Below are 13,093 nucleotides of genomic sequence, written 5' to 3'. Positions count from 1 at the left end.
AGCCCTTATACTAAGAGGTTTCTAAAGCACGGGCTCCAGGAATGGACAGGTGGTAGTGGTGCTTGGTGTTGGGTGGAGGGTTTGAGTCTGTGAAGACTGAGCCTTTGAGGCTGTTGTGAGGCCTCTGGGCCTCCAAGGACAGAAGCTTAGCCCAGAGCGAAGGCGAAGCAACCCGAGTGAGGCCAAGTGCGTCCTGGAGCTCCCCAGAGTGTGGTGATGGATACTTCCGGTGGTGGAGCTGGGGGAATGGGCGTTCCCTTTGTGTCGCTGGTGACGCTGTGTCTGATCCTGTTTTAGTTTGATGTGTGGCTGCTGCAGAGGCTCCTGCCTGCCTGCTCCTGGTCAGGCTGATGCATGGGGTCTTCTTCTTCATGCCTTTGTTTACTCCTTTCTCCTGGAATGTCTTTGAGCTTCAGGCCCCAGTCACAGTCCGCATCTATCCATTCCTCTGTCTATATTATCCTTCATTCTTAAAATCCCCTAGGGAGAGGGATATGAGCTATTAATCCTCATAGTCCTCTTTGGCAGACTGATGTCAGGCCACCAAAGAGGTTCCTGGTGAGATTGTTAATGGCTGCCCTTGAGCAAGACTTGTTCCCGCTTCAATTCGTTGGGATCTGATGGGTAGGACTCAGGAGACAGGTAGTGACCCTGAGGCAGTACCTGGGGTCACTCCCCCATATACAGAATCCCCCCCATACAGAATCTTTCAAAGCATCCTTCCCTGGCACAACTTTCTCTCCCTTGATTTTTCAACTTCAAAGATAAGTGAGAGGGTGGTCCCTCCCCCCCAGACCCCACCATGGGAGAGAGCTAAAGGAACCGTAAGAAGAGATGCTCGGGACAGGAGCCTCGGGGAAGGCCGTTAGGTATGAAGAACAAGGAAGCGTGATCTCTGGGTCAGTGTGTGTAGGATGGATAGAAAGAGGGCCAGAGTAGGAAAGAGCATGTCTCAGGCTCAGGGCTGCAGAGCTCCAGACAGCTGTGATGTGCCAGCCTAAAGGACCCAGGCAGGGTCCCTACTCTCATCTACCACTCTGTTTCTCAGCTTAGTAGATGTTCAGCCTCAATAGTCAGTGTACAAGGAAGAGTCACTGGATGGGTGGATAGATAGATGGATGGATAGATGGATGGATGGATGGTTAGTGACAGATGGATGATGGATGAGTGGTGAAGGATGGATGGAAGGTGAATAATAGATGGATGATGAGTGGGTGGTGATTCGTAAATGATGAATGAGTGGATGCTGGATGGATGGATGCATGATGGATGGTGGGTAGATGGATAGATAGGTGGTGGATAGATGGCTGGTGAATAGATGGGTATTCACCCTGCATCAATATGAATAATGCAGGGGTGGCCACGAATAGATGGTGAAGGTTGGATAAATGATGGATGATTAATGGATGAATAGATACAATTGAATGGGTGGTGGGTGGATGGGTGGTGGATGGATGGATGGATGGATGGTTGGTGGATGGATGGATAGATGGATGGTTGGTGGTAGATAGGTGGTGGATGGATGGATGATAAAGGATGGATGGGTGGGTGGAAGGTGGTGAAGGATAGATGGTGAAGGATGGATAGATGGATGAATGAATGGATGGATGGTTGGATAGGTGGATGGTGGTGGGTGGATAGATGGATTGTGGATGGATGATGGTAAAGATAGATGGTGGAGGATGCATTGATGGATGAATGGATGGATGGATAAATGGATGAATGATAGCTTGATGACAGATGGATAAACAGATGGTGGGTAGCGAAAGAAGGATGGATGGATAATATATGAATGGATAGATAATGAGTGGATGAATGGGGGATAATAGATGAATGGATGGGTGATACATGTGTGGATGGCTGGTGAGTGGGTAGATGTGAGTAAGTGGGTGGGTGAAGAATGGGTGGGTGGATGATATATGAATGAATGGTTGGATGATGGTAGGTGGGTGGATAGATGACAAATGGTGGATGGGTAGATGGATGGATAGTGGGTATATGGATAGATGGTGAACAGGGGAATGAATGGATGGTGAGTAGGCAGATGGATGAGTAATAATGGATCATATTGTTTTAATTTAGCTTATAATGACTAGCTGCAGTGAGTATCTAGATTTTGAAGGCAAATTCTAGGAAGAATATGAAAGCTTTCCATTGTTCAGTGAAATTTGTTTTATTTACTTTGGGGGGAGTTTGGGGCCATATTCATCTGTTCTCAGAGGTTAACCTTGGCTCAGGAATCACTCTTGGTGGTGCTTGGAGAACCAACCATATGCCATTCTGGAGGCTCCACTGGGGTCTGCAAGGCGAGTGTCTTAACCCCTGTACGAGCACCCCAGCCCTTACGTTTGTAATGGGAAGAGCAAACACGTGGAGAATGATTGTGTTTGTCCTTGATAGGGAAGGCACCCACACCGTTCTGATGACAGTTCTGCAGCTGTACTTACATGTCCCTCCTCACCCCGTCAGCCCTCATTTCAGTGGTACCGTATCTGCAGAGAAAACCCTGGTATTGTGCCAAGTGGTGAGGGTGGGGCCTGGAAGGCTCCTGCCCTCCTTGCATGGAGCTCCTGCGGCTCGCCATGGAGGCTTTAGAAGTGCAGGTCCCGTCCCAGCCACTCATAGGGCAGGCAGTGGGCACTGTCGAATGGATCGAGGCGGAGAAAGACCCAGGCAGGTCCGCACTGAAGATCATCAAGCACCCACATCCCACAGTGGCAAACAATTCTGGAGAGAACCCTTCTGCTCTTTCCTGGAGGTGCCCTGTGTGCTGGGGCCTGGGGGTGCAAAAAGGTACCACCTAAGTGGCTGATGTAAGAGGGCACCGCTGTCAGTTCTGTGCACAAAACCTCCAGCAGAGGGAGCCAGAGAGACATTCAGCCTGGGGTGTTCAGGGTCAGGTGCTGGGAAGGCAGATGAGTCCGGTAGATGGGAAGATGGGATGGAGGTAGGGTCTGCAACCGCCATGAGGACCCCTGAAACTTCCTGCCTTGCCATGGTGCAGGGGCTCTTGGGAAGGAAGAGCTCCTTAGACAACCACAAGAGATGGTGGCCAGCAGGTAGAAACTTGGGGCAGGGGCACGAGCTAAAGAACATTCCAGGGAGCTGGAGCAGTAGTACAGCGGCTAGGGTGTTTGTCTTGCATGGGGCTGACCCGGGTTCGATTCCCAGAATCCCATATGGTCCCCTGAGCACCGCCAGGGGTAATTCCTGAGTGCAAAGCCAAGAGTAACTCCTGTGTGTCGCTGGATGTGACCCAAAAAGCAAAGAAAGGAAGGATGGGAAGAAGGAAGGAAGGAAGGAAGGATTGAAGGAAGGAAGGAAGGAAGGAAGGAAGGAAGGAAGGAAGGAAGGAAGGAAGGAAGGAAGGAAGGAAGGAAGGAGGAAAGGAAGGAAGGAAGGAAGAAAGAAAGAAAGAAAGAAAGAAAGAAAGAAAGAAAGAAAGAAAGAAAGAAAGAAAGAAAGAAAGAAAGAAAGAAAGAAAGAAAGAAAGAAAGAAAGAAAACATTCCAGAGAGCACTTGGAGGAAGCAAAGCACTAAGAGAGATGTAGGAAAGCTACATACTTAGCCCCAAACCAACTCTCAGGCCCGGGCAGCAAAGGAAGTTGTATTTTCAGGCAACGATCCCAGGAGCACGGGGATGAGGCTTGGCAGTGTGCGTGACCAGCCCTGCCCCGCGGTCACCCCAGTCCCTTCTGCAGCTGTCCACCCGCCCAGCACTCTGACAAGGAGGGAACAAAGCCCAAGCCGGGAGGTCAGCGCATGTCACCCTGCTTCCTTCACAAGTCAGGTCAATTATTGACTAAGTGCTCAGGAGAGCTGACTTCCGTCTGCAGGAAAGGCGCGTGAGAAGCCCAGGAAGGCATCCCGATTGGCTGAGAAGCAGATGTGGGCGGGACTCTGACTCCGAGTCCAGTTCTGCAGGCTGACACCCCAGGGCGTGGGCAGGACAGGAAAGGATGCCTCCTTCCTCGCCCTGCACCTTCTCCCTCCCTGTCCTGCCAGGGTGTCCAAGATCTCACCAGCAGAACACACCCCAGTTACCTGCAAATGCTTTGGTAGCAATAACCACTAAACCAGGGGCCAAGCGAGTGTAACCCACAGGCCAAATCTGGAGTGATAGCACAGCGGGTAGGGCGTTTGCCTTGCAAGCGGCCGACCCGGGTTCAAATCCCAGCATCCCATGTGGTCCCCTGGGCACCGCCGCGGGTGATTCCTGAGTGCATGAGCCAGGAGTGACCCCTGTGCATTGCGGGGTGTGACCCAAAAAGCAAAAAAAAAAATTTTTTTTGTAATTAAAATAAAATTTAAAAACATGGAACCCCCTCCACTCCCCAAAATGGAGTTTACATCTTTCAGTGGTCCGTTGGGTCCGAAGAAGGGTGTTTGGTGGCCTGTGTAAGTGACGAGGAGCTCACATTTCAGCAGCCCTGATTCCATCTCCAGGAGCCGCAGCCCTACCCCGCTGGTGCAGGCTGCTTCTCCACCGCCACAGCCGAGCTGAGAGCGTCAACGGAGTCGAGACGGACCCCCGAAGCCTAAGTATTTACTCTGGGTCCCTTCACAGGCAAAGTTTGCTGATTTCTGGCCAGAGCTGCTGCTTTTTGTCCCCGGTGGGGCCCTGGCTTCCAGGAGGCCCCAGGATGGCCGGCAGAGTATGGGAAAGGCCAAAGGGCACATTCAGACAGAGGCAAAGGAGGATTGACTTGGAAGAGCAGTGTCCCGGCTGTAAAGAGAAAACGAGCTCATTTTTGGAGCCGAGATGAGGGCTAGCCCAGAGGAGGCAGATTAACCCAGGGCCGCAGCTGGCCACAGCCCTGCCAGCTAAAGGAGGGTCCAGTGCACACTGCTATAAAATGCATTGGAGTAACACATTGGGACAGGAAAGTATTTTTCCCCCCACAGGCATATGGTAATTTCGAACATCTCAGAGCCAAGGGAACTGCATGCCTGCATGGGGATTGTTATCTCCATGGCAGATACTTCTCCCAAATAAAATCTATCATGAAGAACATTTCCTTTCTTCTCCTTGTGGACGCGTGGGGCTGGCTCCATCCAGGTGACTCTGTGGCTGGCGAGACTGGTGTTTAGGGGCAGGTAGCAGGTTTGCCTTGCACACGGCTGTCCTGGATTCGGTCCCCAGCACTCATATGTCATGGGAGTCCCACCAGGATTTGGCCCTGAGCACCACAGTTGTGGCCAAACATAATGTTTTAAAGCATCAGCATTCAGGTCCAGCCTCTTGCTCGGTCCACTCAGCCTTGCCAAGGCGTCAGATGCAGCATCACTCAGGGAGACACCGTGATGCATGTGACCAGGCAGCACAGCCCTGCCCTTGAGGGGGACCATGGAGAGGATATCAGAGCCACTGCATGGTCTTAGGATCAGGCCAGCTCCTGGAACTTCAACAGAGAAATCTCTGAGCTGTTCCCCAATGGGTGCCCTGCCGATGAGTGAAATACGCTTCAACCCTCGAAGTGAAGTGCCCATATGAAATGCCGACTGGCCCAGCCTTTTTAGAAAACAATATGGACAGTCCTCAAAAACTAGAAATTGGGCTTCCATATGACCCTGCAATACCACTTCTGAGAATATATCCCAAGGGTGCAAAAAAAGCACAGTAGAAATGACATCTGCACCTGTATGTTCATTGCAGCATTGTTCACAACAGCCAAAAATCTGGAAACAACCCGAGTACCTGAGAACAGACAAATGTTTAAAGAAACTTTGATAGATATACACAGTGGAATACTATGCAGCTGTTAGGAAAGATGAAGTCATGAAATTTGCTTATAAGTGGATGCTCATGGAGAGTCTCATGCTAAGTGAAAATGAGTCAGAAAGAGAGGGACAGACATAGAATGACTGCACTCATTTGTGGAGTATAAAATCACATAATATAAGACTGACACCCAAGGACAGTAGACACAAGGACCAGGAATATTGCTCCATAGTTGGAAGCCTATCTCATGTGCTGGGGGAGAAAGCAGATGGAATAGAGGAGGGATCACTAAGGCAATGATGGTTGGAGGAATCATTCAGGATGGGAGATAAGTGCTGAAAATAAATAAAGGACCAAATGTGATAGCTTCTCAGTATCTATATTGCAAACCATAATACCCCAAAGTATACAGAGAGTATGAGGGAAATTGTCTGCCATACAGTCAGGGGGAGGGTTGGGGAGGTGAGAAATACTAGGGACATTGGTGGTGGAAAATATGCATGGGTGGAGGGATGGGTGTTTGATCATTGTACGACTGAAATTCAAACATGAAAGCTTGTAACTCTATCTCATGGTGATTCAATAAAAAAAGAGAAAAGAAAAAAGGAAAGAAAAGAAAAGAAAAGAAAAGAAAAGAAAAGAAAAGAAAAGAAAAGAAAAGAAAAGAAAAGAAAAGAAAAGAAAAGAAAAGAAAAGGAAGAAAAACAGAGGGCCCATATGGAGGCGGGTGTGGTGGAACCAGAGTCCCACGCTCACTGCCCTGAAGAACCACATAGCACGAGAGATGCCCTAGATTCTTCCATCCCAGCCAGTTAACTGTCCCAGGGGGCTGCTCTGTGCTAGGTGGTGGAACGCCCCTGACGCCCTGAGCTGGAGTGCTGGCTGGTGTGAGGGTGGCAGATGAACAGAACATTCTAGAACAGAGAAGGCGGAGCAGTGACCTGGGGATCTGGTGAGCAGGGTTGGGAACCAAGAAAGCAGGGGGCCCACTCTCGGGGAGGGTGCTGAAGTCCAGATCTGGGGGTCACTCCTTTCACCAGCTGCCCTCAGGGGCAGTGGGCAGGGAGAGGACGCCTCAGGGGAGCTCGGGGCCTGATTGCGCCTCCCAGGAATTTGCCCCAGACCCCGAAGGACTAAGCGTGTCTCACTTTAGGGCTGACAGGACGTGAGCTGAGCTTTCCAGTGAGGCTCTGGGAGAGACGAGCAGAGGCTAATGGCCGTCTGTCCTTCTCCTGCGTCCCAGCACTGATGCGGTAGGACTGGCAGTGCCCGTCTCAGGAACAGACACAACTTTGCCACGGAATTCTTCTGTTTTTGTGTTTGTTTTCCAAACACCCTTTGCCATTCACTGGCTCTGCTCTGTCCTTATCCCACCCCACCCCCCTGTGCCTCTGGAGCCAGTATTTGCCTCTCCCCTCCGGACTCACTCTGCTTCCCACAGACCCTCCCGGTCCTTTTGTTTGGCTGCAAACGGCACGGTTCCATCCTAGAGCGGGTTCGTTGTCCACAGGGCCTGGAAAACTGCACCTGCTCTGCCCCCTCATCGCTGATGTGCACTTTCCAAACCTCGGCTCTTCAGACTATAAGCATTTGAGGCGTATACGTAGAGAACGTTTTAAGTGAATGGTTTAATATTCTTACTTCAAGGAGGTGGGTGGGGGGCACACCCAGTGTTGCTCAGGGCTTACTCCTGGCTCTGTGCTCAGTGAGCACTCCCAGTGGGTCTCGGGGGTATCCCCAATGCTGGGGATGGACCCAGGCCCAGCTGTTTTCAAGGCAAGCTCCTTCACCCCTGTACATCTCTGCAGGCCTCTTAATCTTACATTTGTCAGATACTCAAAAGTGGGAGCTGGGTCTGAGTTTTCAGCGTGCTCCAGTGTTTTTGCAAAGTGCCTGTACCAGCTTTTGCCCTATCCTGAGGGAGATTTTAGGGCTGTGGGGGCACCGTGACCGGCATCCAGGAGGGCAGCAGGGCAGACCTCATGGCAAGGGGCCCCTTCTCCGCAGTGAGACCCAGTCAACCTCAGTGATGCAGTGTGTGTGTGCGTGCGTGTGTGTGTGTGTGTGTGTGTGTGTGTGTGTGTGTGTGTGTGTGTCTGGTGGGGAGGGATGTTAGGGCTGTTTTGATTGGTGCTCTATTGGGACACTGCTACTTACTGGTGTGCACGGGGCAGGAGTGAGGAGTGGTAGAAGTGGGCAGAAGTGAAAACAGGAAGCTGTAGGGCCTGCAGGTGTCTGCTCGGGCTCGGGGACCCTGTGGCGGCCTGTCTGGGGCCTCTTGGAGCTGCTCCACCCTGAGCAGGACTCGGCTCTGACAGCCCAGTGGGTGGTCAGTAGAGCAAAGTGTGATCTCGGCGTTTAGGAGCCACCATTTGGTGAGCCAGTGTCCACCTCTGCCCCACCTTGCCACCTCCTTCCTGCAAGTTCAAGTGCCACCTGTGCCTGTGAGTTTGGGAGGTGGAGAGAGAGCAGGCAGAGGTGAAGGCGCTTGCCTTGCATGCAGCTGGCACCGCTTAGAGCCTTCCGGGCACCGCCAGGAGCCAGGAGTAAAGTCTGGGAGCTGCCGGGGGTGACTCCAAACTCTGTCCCCCCAAATGTCAGAATAAAAGGAATTCTTGCTCATTCTCAGCAATGGAAAACAAATCATCAAATGCTTCCTTTTCAGCAGGTCCTACTTTAGGGGGGAGAAATTCCAAACAATAATAATGAGTTTTGTGTTGAAATATTGAATGTAATCAAAGTAAAGTGAAAGTTATCAGTTACACAGGCGGGGTGGGGGGCTGGGGATGTGGGGGGGGGGCGGGGTGGAGCTGTACTGCGATTCTTGGTGGTGGAATATGTGCACTGGTGAAGGGATGGGTGTTCGAGCATTGTATAACTGAGACTTAAACCTGAAAACTTTGTAACTTTCCACATGGTGATTCAATAAAATTAATTAATTAATTAATTAATTTTTTAAAAAGAAATGAAAAAAAGGGATTCTTGAAGTATACACACACACACACACACACACAGAGGAAAGGATTGGGGCCTTCTGGCTTGGCTTTGGCTCCCTTTGCTTTTTCCTCATTGGTGAGTATTTTTGTACTAAGTTCTTTCATTGTCTTGCCGATGGCTCTCACGGGGCTGTAGACCTGAGTATGTGGACAGCTGAAGTTGAGACTCAACTGCAAACCCCTTGCCATGAAGGCTCACCCCGTCCCCATGTTGGTGGAGGCCCCCTCCCCGCCCTTACGCAGGCACGTGTGTCCCCACTGGTGTCCATCTTCTGAACGTGGTTCCCAACTGTAAAATGCCATGCACACAAGGAAAGACCCGCAGAGCCTGACCTGTTACCTAAGCCATGGTCCTTTTAGGTCAAGCTCCCAAACAAAACAGAACGAACTTACGTTTGCAGCCATGCACAGTAGATCCAGAGATTAAAGAGCTTTGCCACCCTTTCGGTGAGAAGTGTACCTAAGCGTCTTCCTCCCCAAAAGCTGACAAATATGCGCCTGAGATGCTAGACTTTTGAATTGTAAATGCTTTTCAAGACCATAAAAGTAAGGATTCTTCAAGAATAGCTGCTCCATCTTGGCCCAATAATACATTTGTCTCAAGTTGAGAAAATTGCCCAGAAAATGCTCATGTTTATTGAACATGAGAAAGGAACATTTCTATAAATCCAGGGGTAAGTGCCTCACTTGGCTGAGTTAGCAATTCCCTCCTGAGAATTAGCTTTCATATGAGCGTCTCTTAAATTGCCCACTAACCATATCTCCCACACCAGCGCTGCAGGGACCCCTGGCACGTGTGCCCAGCACACGAGTGAACACACACACTAAAACTTGGAGGTAGTATATGCCCCATACACACACATGTGAATGTTCACACACTCAAACTCGGACAGAACAGATCTGTGCATACACGCACACAGACTCAGACTCACACACACATACACACGCGTCCATGCGCATGTACTCACACTCACGCACGTGCACACATGTGCACACAGAGGCCATATCACTCCTCCATCCTGTATTTATGCCCAGCCTCTGTCACTGGCACGAGCTGGTGCATGGCATGTTGAAGGTGTGCCCAGCCACATGGGCAGAGGAAGGCCTGCTTGCTCTGGGTGCCAGAGGACCCCCTTCCTGGCCCTGGGCAGCCCACGTGGGCATGAGTGTGTGTGTGCACTCTGAACCTCATGCATCAGTTCCTTTTCTCACTCCCCAGCTATGTACTAAGTATCTGATATGTGCCAGGCATTGCCCAGTGAGATACAAATGATGCCCCAGCACAGGGGCAAGCCCTAGGCAGAGAGGGATAAAATTCTCAGATGGGGTGGGCAGGCTAGGTAGAGACTGGCATCTAGAGATCTTGTTTTTCACCAGAGCCAAAAGGTATTAAAATGCTCTTGTGAACATAAAACCGAGCAAACAGAAAGGGGCCAGCAGTCACGACAGAGGGAGTTCATAATGGAGTTTATAATTGAGTTCAGAAAATCTGGTCTTTGTTTTTTTTTTTTTTTGAACTTTTTTTTTTTAATTTATTTTTATTTTTATTTATTTATTTATTTTTTGCTTTTTGGGTCACACCCGGCGATGCACAGGGATTACTCCTGGCTCTGCACTCAGGAATTACCCCTAGCGGTGCTCAGGGGACCATATGGGATGCTGGGAATCGAACCCGGGTCGGCCACGTGCAAGGCAAACACCCTACCTGCTGTGCTATCGCTCCAGCCCCTTTGTTGTTTTTTTAACTCTGCCTGGGTGCCATCGTGTTGGAGAGGTGGATGGCATGGAGAAAAAGGTCTGGAAGGCGTGTCTATGCCTGTTGTGGGTCAGGGACAAGGTCCCACTTTCATTGATGATGTGGTGTGGACATCCTAACATCACCAGCATTTGTGTGTTGGAGACCCAGCAGACAGGGGGTGATTGGCACACAGGATATAGCAGAGCTGAGGTACACGTCTGGGTCTGACTCCAAAACCCAAGTTCTTCCCTTTGGGAGCATTTAGGAATGTTCCCATTATACAGGGGGAGAAACTGAGGCTTAGGAAAGTATAGAGAACCCAAGATTACTCAGCTGGAGACTCGGGACCAGCTGGAGAACAGGCAGATGTCCAGGCAATCGGGCAATGTGGGTCCTAGTCTCTTAAAATGACTTTAAATCACCCAGTTATGGCTCCTTGGGGAGAGAACCCACAAATCACCCTCATTGGCCCCCATCTCAGGCCAGGGACATGGCTCAGGTGGTGGCGCTCATGCCCCCATGTTCAAGGCCCTCTGCTCAGTCCCCCACCCTCCGTGCTGTGCCCCCGCGAGCACTGCCAGGCACGGCTCTGGGGCCCCTTACTCCCGTCCTGCCAAGCTGAGCATCACAGGGAGTGTCCTGGACTCCCCAGCACCCCGGGGGGTGTGCCTGGATATACAAACCCACCAGCTCTCACAGAAATCATCTTGGGAGGGGTGGGGGGCACACCCAGAGGTGCTCGGGGCTTCCTCTTGGCTCTGTGTTCAGGCGGGTCTGGGGGTCCCTAGGGGTGCCAGGGACTGAACCCCTGTTCGCGGCCTGAAGGCAAGTGCCTTATTGCTGTACTTGCTGTGCTTAGTTGTTCATTCTGACCTGAGAGTCCTGAAGAAAGCCGGGCGGTTGGTACCTGCAGGCTAATTAGGCTGTTCAGGGGGTCCCCGCCGTGTCCCGCCTGCCCATCCCCACAGTGCTCCTGTATCCAGCCCTTTCCTAGACATCCTGAAGCTGCCTCTGCTACCAGAAGCCGAGACCAGGAGGGCACAGAGGCCCCGAGCATGCGGGTGTGTGAAAGGAGATTTGCCATCACGTGTGCAGGGCGCAAAGCGCCCGACTGTCTGGGATGGCGAGAGGCCCCGGGCCTGAGCCGACCCCCTATCCTGCTGAGCCCTTCCCTCCTCCAGGCCCCTCCTGGGAGGGCTCCAAGTGCTAATAGTCTCTGATAAGAAGACACAAGTTTCCCAACTCAGCCAGAGTGGTCATGCAATCATCACGTGTCTAAATCCTTCATCCACGGAAGGAGTTTAAATTCTGACGGCATTCTAGGATCTACTTTTCCAGGAATCCATGTGCTAACCTGACAGTTCAAACACATCGTCTGCCTCCTTGTGTCCGGAAAAAAAAAAGAGAGAGAGAAGAACAGCAATGAGCCACAATCCATCAGCTGGTCGCTCAACCTTTATACATGGGAAAGAAAGTGCTTCCGATCCAATCAGCTCAGGGACGCATGGGAGCTGCTGAACCCAGGACGGCCACTCCCAGTCATTCCCACCACTGATTCTTTGTTTTAGAAACTTCCATTCCATGCATGCAAGCCAGGCCCGACAGGATGAGATGGATCTTCACCAGTGGACAGCAGAGGCCGTGGCGGCCCTGAGCTGACCAAGTGGTCCTGCACTGACCCACAGTTGGGGAAGTGAGATGTGGACCAGATGGCTCTGACTGGCAGTGTCCAATCCTCTACCTCTGCTCTCCGCTCAGGCATCATGGAATGATGGGTCTGGCTCCGGGCAAATATTCAAGGTGCCCCCTTTAAAAATATATTAGTGAGCCAGAGAGAAAGAGAGGAAAATAAAAACTGTGGGGAAAGCACTTGCCTTGCACAATGCTGACCCAGGTTTGCTCCTCGGCATTTCCTGTGGCCCCCTGAGTCCCGCCAGGCTTGACCCCTGGACACAGAGCCAGGAGGAAGCCCTGGGCACCGCTGGGTATGTTTCCCCGCCTACCCCCATCAAAGATAAACTCCACCTTGGGAACTTAGTCCTCAACTCAGACAGGAAGTCTCAACAGAGTGAGCCCCCCACGTGCTCAGGGCTCCTTAAGGGCAGCGCCTGACCCACTGGGGGGGGGGGGTCCAGGTCCTGTGTTCCCCTCCAGAAGAAGGCGCCTTTCCCTACCCCTTCTCGGCACACTGCATCCTGAGTGCTCAGGGCAGAGCCTGGTTTGCAGAAATCTAGAACGAAAGGTTACTTGGGGAAGGGCGTGTGGTTCTGGCCAAGCCCAGCCTGCTCCACCTCGGAGTTTGGGCCCAGGGGGACAGAACTGCTGCCTGGTGGCCGCAGCCTGACTCCTGCACACAGGCCCGAGTTTCTCACCGACATTCCCGCTTCAAGAAGAGCAGGTCGCCCAGCAGGGTTCTGCGTGGTGGACATATGGGGGTTCCAGGTGACGCGTACCCCAGTTTCACGTGCAAAGTCTCCCTCGACCCCCCAAGTCTGGCCTGGGATTGTGTGACTCTCTCAGACCTGCACCTGTGCACTGTGGCCCGCCCGCTGCTCTACTCATGTCACCCTTGTCACTGTTCTGGGTCCCTGAGCTCCGATGTCCCTTGCTGCTGCTGCTGGCTCCATATGCTTGAT

The 13,093-nt window shown here is 51.8% G+C and overlaps 1 protein-coding gene across 1 annotated transcript in view; it reads left to right on the top strand.

Annotated features, from left to right (window-relative positions):
* The window catches only part of CLSTN2 (calsyntenin 2), a 484,980-nt gene that overhangs the window by 375,931 nt on the left and 95,956 nt on the right, over positions 1-13,093 (top strand). The window lies entirely within an intron of this gene.

This window comes from Sorex araneus, chromosome 2 (genome assembly GCF_027595985.1).
Source record: "Sorex araneus isolate mSorAra2 chromosome 2, mSorAra2.pri, whole genome shotgun sequence".
Taxonomy (NCBI): domain Eukaryota; kingdom Metazoa; phylum Chordata; class Mammalia; order Eulipotyphla; family Soricidae; genus Sorex; species Sorex araneus.
The sequence above is the reverse complement of the archived record's forward strand: the minus strand, read 5'-3'. Positions and strand labels throughout refer to the sequence as shown.